Source organism: Leopardus geoffroyi, chromosome D4 (assembly GCF_018350155.1).
Source record: "Leopardus geoffroyi isolate Oge1 chromosome D4, O.geoffroyi_Oge1_pat1.0, whole genome shotgun sequence".
In the NCBI taxonomy this organism is placed as follows: Eukaryota; Metazoa; Chordata; class Mammalia; order Carnivora; family Felidae; genus Leopardus; species Leopardus geoffroyi.
This window is the reverse complement of record NC_059342.1, coordinates 57,653,723-57,665,971: the sequence shown is the minus strand read 5'-3', so window position 1 is coordinate 57,665,971 and position 12,249 is coordinate 57,653,723. Positions and strand designations below refer to the sequence as shown.

Sequence of the window (12,249 nt, the reverse complement as noted above, 5' to 3'; positions counted from 1 at the left end):
AGCGCTCCTGGAGTAGAGGGAGGGGTGTAGGTGTGCAGGGAGAGAGGAGGGGCCTACTTTCTCTGAGATGAAGGCGACACCTAGTGGTTTCGGGGGGAAATTAAGGACAATGCCATTTTATTCTTAGGTATGATATTTCTTTATTGAACACTGGCTGACTTGCACAGCTGTAAGGGTGAATACAAGAAAAGGTGAATAATACAGCCCTTACCTTTGAGTAGCATGTAGCTGGAATCCATGTCAAAGGCAAGACCCCCGACAACATCTCTTGCCCCAAGTCCAGTAGAAATAGCAGCCTTAGGACTTCTTCAACACAGAGGGATGGTAAATTCAATTCCAGCTCCCAACGGCTAGTAAAAAGGGATTTTGTCCTATCTGAGCAAGAAAGCAAAGGATAAAAAAGTCAAAAGGGGATAACCTGAAAAGACATGGTTCTAACTTCAGACCATGTCAACCAAATAATATGTTGTAAGCAACTACACACAGCTTAATAAGGGAAACAAATCCAAAATGACACAATATCTGCCAGAATCTGTGAATTTCAGGGACATGAGGAATCTTACAAATATATTGTTCAATTCCCTCATTTAAAGATAACTGGAAACTGGCGTCCAAGGCCAGCTCAGTCAGTAGAGCATAGGACTCTTGATCTAGGTGTTCTGAGTTCAAGCCCCATGTTGGCTATAGAGCCTACTAAAAAAAAATAATAATAATAACAGAAAACTAAGTCCCAGAGAAGGAGACCACTCCCCCCCTAACCCTAAATGGCTTTTTAATAGTAGAGACTGGAATGCAAGTAAGGCTCTGTATAGATATTCTCAAAGATGGGGCTCTGTACAAATACCCTGCTAACTCATGAACTTACCACATGAAGCTGTGCTTATAGGGTAATGGCCACCAAAGACCCAGACAGGTCTCTCTGGAACACCTACAGACCCCGGTAATGACCAACACCACTGTTGCCCAGACTCCCAGACAAGTTCAAGTACATGATATGTCATTATTCTGAATATTAACGACAACTGTAAGTTATGTTAGGGGTTAAACTTTCAATCATCTTGCCCTTTCCTTCCTCCTTCCAACTGGCCACTAATACTAGAAAGTGGGAAAGGGCAGGAAAATAAAAGTTAATTACTTAATGTAGTTTCGTATTAACATCCAGTAAAAGGTTTTTGTGTGTTTTTTTCTTTTTGAGGGTAGGCTGAAAGTACTATGTAAATGAGAACTTTGGTTATCTATATATTCCCATTATCCAAGCAATCACTGCTCTCATTGATGTGGACAATAAGATTTGGGCTGTATTTGGTGACCCCACTGTAATTCATACAAAGCCTGAGAAATCTAAAGACCCTCCTGGCCTGAGCAGCACGCAGTAGGGTCCATCTTTCTCTCTGTAGGGTTGGTATGGCCTCCTACTACTTCACAGACACCACTTATCATTTCTTCTAGGATAGGGCCAGCCCAAACACCTCATTTCTGACCCAGAACTAAACTGTTGAGCATCAAATCAGCTAGCTGCTATAAGCCGCTGTGGTTCCCAAGCTGCCCTGTTCCTTAGTGGAAAGAAGTCCTACCTCCAATCACACTCAGGCTCAAGACCCTTGCTGGGTTCTGGGACCACCCATGGGATCCAGGCTCATGCTAATCCACTCCATGGCAGGGCCTGATGCTCCAAACTGACTTCCAGGTCAGCACTGACCAGTTTTACAATTTACCTGGTTTCACAGCTAACTCTGAACCCTCAGGTTTGCCCCCCACCAGACCATGCCTCCAGACCTACAGGATTCCAGCGAAACAAAAAGCAAAACAAAAAAACCAAAAAAACCCACACACCTTCCAGTCTTCTCTCTGCTTGACTGATCTGACCTGCAAAAAAAGAACTTTAACTATATGTGATTCTCTCTTGCACCCAAGACAGACAGGTCCAAAGGAACCTGCCAACAGAGGGCAGGGAACAGCCACGGAGAAAGCAAGATAAAATAAGGCAGAAAAGATACATTTCATATGCAGCATTTCAGTAAAGGGAAAGGAGGAAGCAGTGTAAAAAGAGAAACACAATGAAACATATTGAAGCAAAGAAAGAGTTTATAAAAATTCTGCATTATTTCTTTTAGCCCCAGTGGGAGAGACAGAATCCTGAAAACAGGTCAAACTCCAGTTCACCTTCTCATAATATTCAATATCCTCAAAGAGGAGCTATTATTGTTTAAAAGGTCAAAGGTTTATACTTTGAGTTCACACATCATTTTCTTCTATAAGTTAAAAAGGTTTTAAATTTAAAATATTTTCAGATCAGATCCCTGCTTCTAACCTACCTGTCTATGTATGTATTTGGAAAGTTGAACTGGACCATACCCTGAGGGCCAGAAATACTGGTTTTGTGAAAAGACAGTCCATGGGTAGTTCTATGGATTCCTAAAAAGAAGTTGAAGAATCATCAGGAGAAGCAACTGCGTATGATTCAAGTTCCAGGTGAACCTTTTTTTTTTTTACTCGTCTGCTCCATCAAAGCCTAGACCAGCACATGTATGCATGACCAGTGGTGTCCATTGTTCTTCCTCACTTAGCCTGTTTCCCAGGTACATTTACTGCTTCTCTATGTTCCTAATACCACCCTTCACCATTGTTACCAACCCCAGTAATTACTTACCACCCCTTGGGAGTATCTGATAGCCTAAAGTCTCATATAAAATATTCTCGGTTATATTTCCTTCTCCACTCCATTTAAAAGTCTACTTTTTTGGGGGGACGCCTGGGTGGCTCAGTTGGTTAAGCATCAGACTTTGGCTCAGGTCATGATCTCACCGGTTTGTGAGTTCGAGCCCCATGTCCAGCTCTGTGCTGACAGTTCAGAGCCTGGAGCCTGCTTTGGGTTCTGTGTGTCATTCTCTCTCTGCCCCTCCCCCACTTGTGCCGTGTCTCTCTTTGTCTCTCAAAAATAAATAAACGTAAAAAAAAAATTTTTTTTAAGTCTACGTTTTTTTCACAGAATCTTTCACTGAGGAAAAAGAGGCCTATTTTCCCTCACCCACAAATATGTCACATAAAAAGAAGCAAAGGAAAGATGATCACAACAGCTTCTAGAGAATGGAAATGTATTCATCACTTCTTAAATCTTTTGCTCTATTTAGAATTTCCCAGAGAAGCCACAGACTGGGAAGAGGAGGAGAAATCTGAAGCAAGATCTGACCAAACTGTACTCTTTTCTGTGCATGGCTGCAATATGTCATGAAAAAACAAAGAAGTAGCTAGCTGTGGCAATGTAGGCAGACTAAAAGCAGGAAGACCATTCTGAGGCTCCTGGAGAAATTGGAGCATGAAATGCTAAGTGCCTTATCTAGGATGATGGAATAGTAATGGAGAGAGAGAAACAAATATGAGATAATATGAAGGAAGAAACAGCAGGACTTGGTGGCAGCCTAGGTCTACAGGATGAAGAGGAAGGAGTCAAAGGTTACCCTAAGGCAGGGGTCACACAGGCAAAGGCCAGGTGGAAAATGTCAATGTGAGAAGCAGCTGAATGGGGAGGAAGCCCCATGAAACCCCGGCTCCAACTAAAGTGGATGCCCCCACCGTGGGATGGAGCCCAGAGCTGCCGGCTGTTACAGTTTTCCCTCTGGACTGTTTGAACAGCCTCTGTGACAAGTCTCTTGGCCTCCCGTCTCACCTCCCTCCAAGCCATCCTCCACAATGTGTTCAGATGCCAAAGTGGCCTTTTGAAACAAAAACCTAATTATGTCACTTCCCTGCTTAAAATCCTTAAATGGTTCCCCATGGAAAATGTGTTTTTCAAACTGTTATTTTTAGCAGCAAAACCCTTCTTCAAATAAAAATGCTAATGTAAAACGGAAGCGAAGCCCAGCTGCCCAGATGAAGTAGTAGTGGCAGGCCCAGAAACCAGTGCCCCCTGCCCTCAGTGCCTTCTCAGACCGGGCCGCCAAGCCTCTGAACTTCTACCCTTCAGACAGGGGGAGCACAGATTTTCCACAGTGTACGTAGGTAAGATGGTTTCAAGGAATCCATTTCCAGATCGTCGTCTTCCTTCCTAAAACGGACCTGCCAAAGAATGACCTTGTGCTCACACAATCCTCCTGTCCCTCGCTCATGCCAAAGGCATGTCCCTCGCTCATGCCAAATCTAATTATGATGAATTGTTCTAGGGTGTGAAAACTGCTGGGACACCAAGCAAAGGGATATATAAATAAAGATATTGATCTAGGCAAACTTTTAAAGATTAATCAAGGTGCCTTAAACTAATAGGGCTTCCTGCCTTTTCCCACCATATACATATTTCTGTTAAGGGTATAACAACATTGGAAATGGCACATTTAGCCCATGCTGGGATTCTCTACAATCAGCACAGACAAAGGAGGATACATTAGTGACCTATTTTGTCTTAAAAGTAACTGGAATACACTTAAAATAGCTAGATTTTACTGTATATAAATTATACCCTAATAACGTGACTCAAACCAAAAAAAGTAGCTGGAAAGTTCTGCAGGCCACCAAAAAATTCAGATACACTAGGGGCACCTGGGTGGCTCAGTTGGTTGTGTCCAACTCTTGATTTTGGCTCTGTCATGATCTCACAGTTCGTGAGTTCAGGCCCTGCATTGGGCTCTGTGCTGACAGCGTGGAGTATGCTTCGGATTCTGTCTCCCTCTCTCTCTTTCAAAAATAAATACATAAACATTAAAAAATTTCAAATACACTAAATAAAAACCATGGATAAAGTTAAGTAACTTAGGGGCGCCTGGGTGGCGCAGTCGGTTAAGCGTCCGACTTCAGCCAGGTCACGATCTCGCGGTCCGTGAGTTCGAGCCCCGCGTCGGGCTCTGGGCTGATGGCTCAGAGCCTGGAGCCTGTTTCCAATTCTGTGTCTCCCTCTCTCTCTGCCCCTCCCCCGTTCATGCTCTCTCTCTGTCCCAAAAATAAATAAACGTTGAAAAAAAAAAAAATTTTAAAAGTTAAGTAACTTATTTAGTATTTAGTGTGCTTTATTTATAAGATAGCTACAAATCTTACTTACAAATCATCATGAAATATTTGTTCCAATTACAGTCAATCCTCAGTTTATTCCAACTTATAAAATGATCAATATATTCTATCTCCTATTAACAATACATAAAGGCACCTGGGTGGCTCAGTCAGTTAAGCATCCAACTTCAGCTCAGGTGATGATCTTGCAGTTCGTGGGTTTGAGCCCCACATCAGGCTCCGTGCTGGCAGTGCTTGGGATTCTCTCTCTCCTTTCTCTCCTGCCCCCTCCCACTCACACTGTCTCCCTCTCTCTCTCTCTCTCAAAATAAATAAATAAACTTAAAGAGAGAGAGAAGCTTGGATAATAAATATGAGATTTCAACTTAAAAAATTGTGTGAGTAGGTTATTATTATTTTAGGGAGCTCATGAGCAAAGAAAAGTTGGAGGTCTGTGGCTCAAAATAACACTTTGAAGGGTGCCTGGCTGGCCCAGTCTGTAGAATGTGTGACTCTTGATCTCAAGGTTGTGAGTTCAAGCCCCACATTGGGCATAGAGCTACTTAAACAAATTAAATAAGGGGTCCCTGGGTGGCTCAGTCAGTTGAATGTTGAACTCTTTTTTTTTTTTTTTTAATATTTATTTATTTTTAAGGAGAGAGAGAGAGACAGAGTGTGAGCGGGAAGGGGCAGAAAGAGAGGGAGACACAGAATCCAAAGCAGGCTCCAGGCTCTGAGCTGTCAGCAGTGAGCCTGATGCAAGGCTCGAACTCACAAGCTGTGAGATCATGATCTGAGTCAAAGGCGCTCCAGTTGAGCGTCCAACTATTGATTTCAGCTCAGGTCATTATCTCACAGTTTCATGAGCTCCATCAAGCCCCCTGTCAGGCTCTGCACTGATAGCGTGGAGCCTGCTTGAGATTCTCCCTCTCTCTCTGCTTCTCCCCTGCTCGCATTCTCTCTGTCTCTCAAAATAAACTTTAAACACTTTTTTAAATTAAATAAAAAATAATAAAATAAAATAAAATAAAATAAAATAACATTTGAAAATCAATGGTTACATAGTGACTCCCAATCCTACCAGATGTTAGTCTCCCTTCTGCTAACAATTTTTTTTTAATTTTTAAATGTTTATTTATTTTGAGAGAGACAGAGACAGAGTGTGAGTGGGGGAGGGACACAGTGAGGGAGACACAGAATCCAAAGCAGGCTCTAGGCTCCAGGCTCTGAGCTCTCAGTACAGAGCCTGATGAGAACCTCAAACTCACGAGCCGCAAGATCATGACCTGCTGAAGTCAGAAGTTTAACTGACTGAGCCACCCAGGTGCCCCATCCCTTCTGCTAATAAATATTTTAAATAACCGCACCTTTACTAACTAAAATGAAATTCATAGATAATGTAAGCTATCTTTACACATAATTTCAAAACATCAATAAAATGTCCTAACTATAATATAAAACAGAAATAAAAGACAATCGCTGGTGGTAAAATAATAGGTATTTTAACACACAAATAGTTGGACATAACTATGATAGAAGACTCAAGGAAGCACTCAGATGTTTGCATCTAATTATAAGGAATGAGTAAATTAGGATTTAAGAGAAGATCAGAAGCCATTCCATGAAAAAAAAAATACTAGATTAAACACTAGTGTTAGGTAAGTAATAACAGACCGAATTATTTACATAGGATACCCTATACAAGTGTTTGATGGAACATTTGAGGATCACATTGAACTCAGGAGATCTAAATCATGCAGAATTCAGGGCTTTTGACAAACAAAATTTATTGCCAGTGTTGAAGTACAAAGACTGACAAGATAAAATTCTTTCTCTTGTGGAATACATAACCTAATAGGACAGGTAGAAAAGTAAATACCTACTTTAAAATAATATTCCTAATTACGTGTACCTGTTCTCACACTGCAGTCTAGCATCTGTGGCCCAACTACAAAACCGCCCATCACCATGGCAATGAAAAACGTCCCACAAATGTCCAGAATGCCCCTCCACAAGCAGTACCACTGCCATTCAGAACTGCTGGCCTACAGGCTAGAGAACAAGCTCATTAGCGTATCAGGACCTGGCCTCAGCTTTTCTTCCCAGCCTCCTGTATGGCCACAGTGCCTAAACTAGATGTCTAACATCTATCTACAACTATTTGTAGTTCCCTAAGTTGGTTTTTCCAACAGGCTAAAAGGTCTTCTCTTCCTTTGCTTTCTGACTAACCACTCATCTTTGAGGCCTTGCAGGCCACTTTTTATAACCCTTACTAATTGTTTTTAAAGTGAGTAGTTATTTTTATCTGTCGCACTAGACTTTACCTCTTTACCACAAGGTAAAGAATTCCATCATGTCTAATATTGGATTATTATATTATTATTATTATTATTATTATTATTATTATTATTATAAACACTGGAACCAGTGATAGGTAAAGTTAACTTCTTTGTTGAGCACCGAACTCATTTGGGCAGAAACATAACCTCCCACCCTATCACAGTCTTGATCTGTGCCATGACAAATGTCTCCTTCCCACTCAACAGCATGGACAGATTCTATAACTCTCTGTCCCCTCCAGTTTTGTAAAAACTCAATCCAAGCCAACTGGTTTAAAAGCCCATCTCAGGTCCAATGAGAATTCATCTCCTCCCTTCTTCCAGCCCAAGCTTGAGCTGTGGCTTAAGGAACCTGAAGCTGGGAGGACAGTATGGTCCCTTCTATGGTTTCTCCTTCTCCTCTGCTAGTTCTCTAGAAGGTTCTCTAGAAAGGTTCTAGCTCTTCAGGGGCTGGGAACCAGGAGGAGAGCAGAGAGGAACACTAAACAAGGTAGTTATTGCAAACCACTGCTGGCTGTGGGTGACAGGCCATTCCAGCCTGTTCGGCAGAGAGCAAACTGCCACATCTCTTATGGGGAGCTTGTCTAAATTCTCTAAAAAAAATGTTTTTAATGTTTATTTATTTTTGAGAGAGAGACAGAGTGTGAGTGGGGGAGGAGCAGAGAGAGAGGGAGACAGAGAATCCCAAGCAGACTCCAGGCTCCAAGCTGTCAGCACAGAGCCCAACATGGGGCTCAAACCCACGAGCCCCGAGATCATGACCCTAAGCCGAAGTCAGCCACCCAACCGACTGAGCCACCCAGGTGTCCCTGTCTGAGTTGTTTATAAAGTCCTGTGAGGCCTTTCCACTGAGCTGTGCCCTAATGTAGATAATCCTCTTCCAAGTCACTTCCTTTAACCTTTCTAACTTTTTGAATGGGCTACCAGTAAGATGGCTGAAGCCCAGCTATCCTTTTCAGGGTCCCTTTGGCCACAAGAAACGCATATATCCTTGCTAAGCCAAACAGAAGGAATACAGGCTTCTCAAATATATGCCGAGCTGAACAAATCCACTGTCCAAACAGATAATCTAAACAGGAAATGAGAAATCAGTCTCTCCTTTATGTAGACTCTCTTTGATACCTTCTTGCTTAGTTTGGGGGCAAAAGGAGGGCTAAGTACACCCTGCTGGGCTCATGACTCCCTCGCTTGAGTCATCTTATATCTTAACATAGACTGCGAATGAGGTGGGGTGAAAAGGAATGGGTAGAGTTAGTGGCTGGAAGTACCAGAGCCAGATTTGCTACCTCTCTGTAAGCCCTGGAGAGGGTGACTGACCCCAATTATTAGCAACTCTCTCTAGAACGAGTGTTACTTAGTGTTTCTTTGTCCCCATCTTTGGACCCTAGTCACCAATTCTGGGCAAAAATAAAGATTCAACTCAGTATCTTCTACAATATGCTGAAATGAACCAAAGCTTATATGAAAAAAAGCAGCTCAGCTGCATTCCAAAAAGAGGAGGCAAGGTCATCTTCTGAGCGAAAGAACCAGCAATTAAAAGTCTAGGTGGAATCGGGGGGCCTGGGTGGCGCAGTCGGTTAAGCGTCCGACTTCAGCCAGGTCACGATCTCGCGGTCCGTGAGTTCGAGCCCCGCGTCGGGCTCTGGGCTGATGGCTCAGAGCCTGGAGCCTGTTTCCGATTCTGTGTCTCCCTCTCTCTCTGCCCCTCCCCCGTTCATGCTCTGTCTCTCTCTGTCCCAAAAATAAATAAACGTTGAAAAAAAAATTAAAAAAAAAAAAAAAAAAGTCTAGGTGGAATAAAGAAGACAGAATCAGACTGTGGATAGAACATCAGATAAAAGCCATGGATAATTTCTCCCCGGTTAAAAAAAAAAAAAGGGCACATACACATATTTCACACAAAAGTTTGCATAACATTTCAGGGGCACATGGATCCCAGCTCTTCTAAAATATCCGAAGGAGCCAAAGGACCCCAGACTAACTAAGTTTTAGGCTAAGAGAAAGCCAAGCAAGGAGGTAACAGTTCATTGTTTGTATGTAGGAAGGAGTGGTATTTAGGCAAATACTAAAGGTCAGACACTTAGGGACATGCAGACACCCAGAAGCAGTCCATGCCAGATGCCAGTTTTCTAAATGCCTCTTTTAAATGTTTAGCTATTTTTGAGAGAGAGAGAGAGAGAGTGTCAGTGGGGGGTGGGGGGAGAGGCAGGTGGGGTGGGGGGGAGGGGCGGACAGAGGATCCAAAGCGGGCTCTGCATTGACAGCCATGAGCCAGATGCAGGGCTTGAACTCATGAACTGTGAAATCATGACCTGAGCCAAAGATGGATACTTAACCTACTGAGCCACCCAGACGCCCCTCTAAATGCATTTTAATCCAAACTATTCTGATTATTTAACACAATTCAACTTATTTTTCAGTATCATGCCATGATACAGCCTTCTATATAGTAAATATAACAAATAATTGAGGGAGTTCAGAAAAAGGGCGAAGTATTTAATTATGCCTTAAAATATAGATATTGGACTAGAAATTAGTAACACTGATTGTCTCCCTATGGGTAATGAGGTATCTAAGGGACAAGATGGGTAGGAGATTTTTTTTCATTATCTACCATTTTGTACTTCTTTAACTTTGTAACATGTGCAAGTATTATTCAAAAATTTTACTTGAAAATTCATAAACAAGTATAAAAAATATAATATTGATATAGGTTGCTTGATATTTTGGATGTTTTAAAGGAAGGCAATGGGACATCAAAGAGAAAGATGGCATTTCCTTAAATAGGTAAACCCACATCATAAGTCCCTCATAACTGCACTAGGAATTTTTTAAATATTAGAGGGTGGAATGGTGACATCAGAGCTGCTACGGACTGAATGTTTGTGTCCTCCCAAATTCATACGTTGAAATCCTAACTTCCAAGGTGATGGTATTAGGAGGTGGGGTCTTTGGCAGGTGATGAGGTCATGAGAGTAAGCCCTCATGAGTGGGATTAGTGTCTTTATAAAATAGACCCCAAAGAGCTCCTTCACCCATGTGAGGACACAACAAAAAGACCACTGTCTATGAGGAAGCAGGTCCTCACCAGACATGGAATCTGCTGGCACCTTGATCTTGGACTTCCCAGCCTCCACAACTGTAAGAAGTAAATTTTTGTTGGTTATAAGCCACCAGGCTAAGGTAGTTTATTATAGCAGCCTGCATGAACTAAGATAAGAGCTAAGAGGCTTTTCCTGAAAACCAGTAACTTGGGACAAAAAGATAATAATGAAACATTATAGAAAGTATAATCCAAGATGAGCAGATCAGTTAGGACTAGAATATTTTATAAGGAATGGGTATCAAAAAAAAAAAAACAAAAACAAAAACCTCTCCAAACATGATTTAGATAATTTCACATATAATGTGATAAAAACAAAGCTAAGATCGGTTGGGGTATCTCTGGACCAAGAATAAAGTCATGAAAACAATTTGATTTTCCACAAAGCAAATCCTGACCAAACACCGGACAAGATGAACTGTAAGGCTGATTTAGACTATTCCTTGAGGACTGAGGCTGATTATTAAAACACATACATACATACATACACAGTCGGATGAGACTAGGGCTCTAAAGACAACAAGTGTGATATGTATGACTGCAAGACCTCCATGTGAGTAGATGAGTCAGTCATTGTCCTCAAACACCTGCTAGGTCCCTGAAAGAGAAAAATGGAGTGGTAATGTGATGCCAGCCTCTCCCACCAAATGACAGCTGAGAACATCTCTCATCGACTCTGAGAATAAAACTGTCTAACAAAAAGGGCACAGAAGGTTGCCCAACATCTAAGTTTCAAAAGAAAAGAATCTGATGTTTTTCTTTTTAATATATTTTTTTAAATGTTTATTTATTTCTGAGATAGAGACAGAGCATGAGTGGGGGAGGGGCAGAGAGAGAGGGAAAGGCAGAATCTGAAGCACGCTCCAGGCTCTGAGCTGTCAGCACAGAGCCCGACTCAGGGCTCGAACTCACAACCTGTGAGATCGTGACCTGAGCTGAAGTTGGACGCTCAACTGGCTGAGCCACCCAGGCACTCCTGATGTTTTTCTTTCAAATCTAAACTTTAACACTAAACTGACAGGGGTCAAATAAATTCCAGAATCCCCAGATCAAAACCTACTTATAAGGAAAATACATGTAAATTGTACTTTGTAAATTATAAAACACTGTATGTGTTAATTATTATGATAACTACTAGGGATATTTCCTACCCAAATAATGAACTAGCCCCCACCATCGGCAGTTTGAGGTCATATTCTGGAAGGTGAAATGTTTTAAAAGAGTGAGTATGTTTGTTTTTATAACATTGTGCAAAGGTTTTCAAATTGTTTCTCTCTTCATGGAAAAGAATGAGAAGAGGAGCCAGTCAGTGACACATAACTAAAAAGAGTTTAAAAACTGTTAAATTCAGTTCAATATAACCCATATTTTTTTCTTTAATTTTTTTTTCAACGTTTATTTATTTTTGGGACAGAGAGAGACAGAGCATGAATGGGGGAGGGGCAGAGAGAGAGGGAGACACAGAATCGGAAACAGGCTCCAGGCTCTGAGCCATCAGCCCAAAGCCTGACCCAGAGCCTGACGTGGGGCTCGAACTCACGGACCGCGAGATCGTGACCTGGCTGAAGTCGGACGCTTAACCGACTGCGCCACCCAGGCGCCCCCAATATAACCCATATTTATTGAGGGGCCCTCAAAAGATACAGTTATGTCAGAATGTAGTTCCCCGCCTCACCCACCCTTAAGAAGTATACTAACTAGGAAGAGACAGACACTCATTCATGTGGCAAAATGACTATGTGATTATGTGAAGTAGGAATGGATGTGCGAGCAACCCCAGTCAGTCCGCACTGTTTCTTATCAGATCCACTCCTCTCCCTTTCCAGTGAG

The 12,249-nt window shown here is 42.0% G+C and overlaps 2 long non-coding RNA genes across 2 annotated transcripts; one reads left to right on the top strand and one right to left on the bottom strand.

Moving 5' to 3' along the window:
• Window positions 1–115: 115 nt before the first annotated feature.
• LOC123593567 lies at window positions 116–2,305 on the bottom strand. The gene is made up of 2 exons (XR_006710382.1): window positions 1,834–2,305; window positions 116–375 (listed from the first exon to the last, which is right to left on the bottom strand). It is a non-coding gene; the product is annotated as an uncharacterized LOC123593567 (long non-coding RNA).
• Window positions 2,306–8,677: 6,372 nt separating this feature from the next.
• On the top strand, window positions 8,678–9,214 carry LOC123593568. The gene is made up of 2 exons (XR_006710383.1): window positions 8,678–8,861; window positions 9,108–9,214. It is a non-coding gene; the product is annotated as an uncharacterized LOC123593568 (long non-coding RNA).
• Window positions 9,215–12,249: the final 3,035 nt, after the last annotated feature.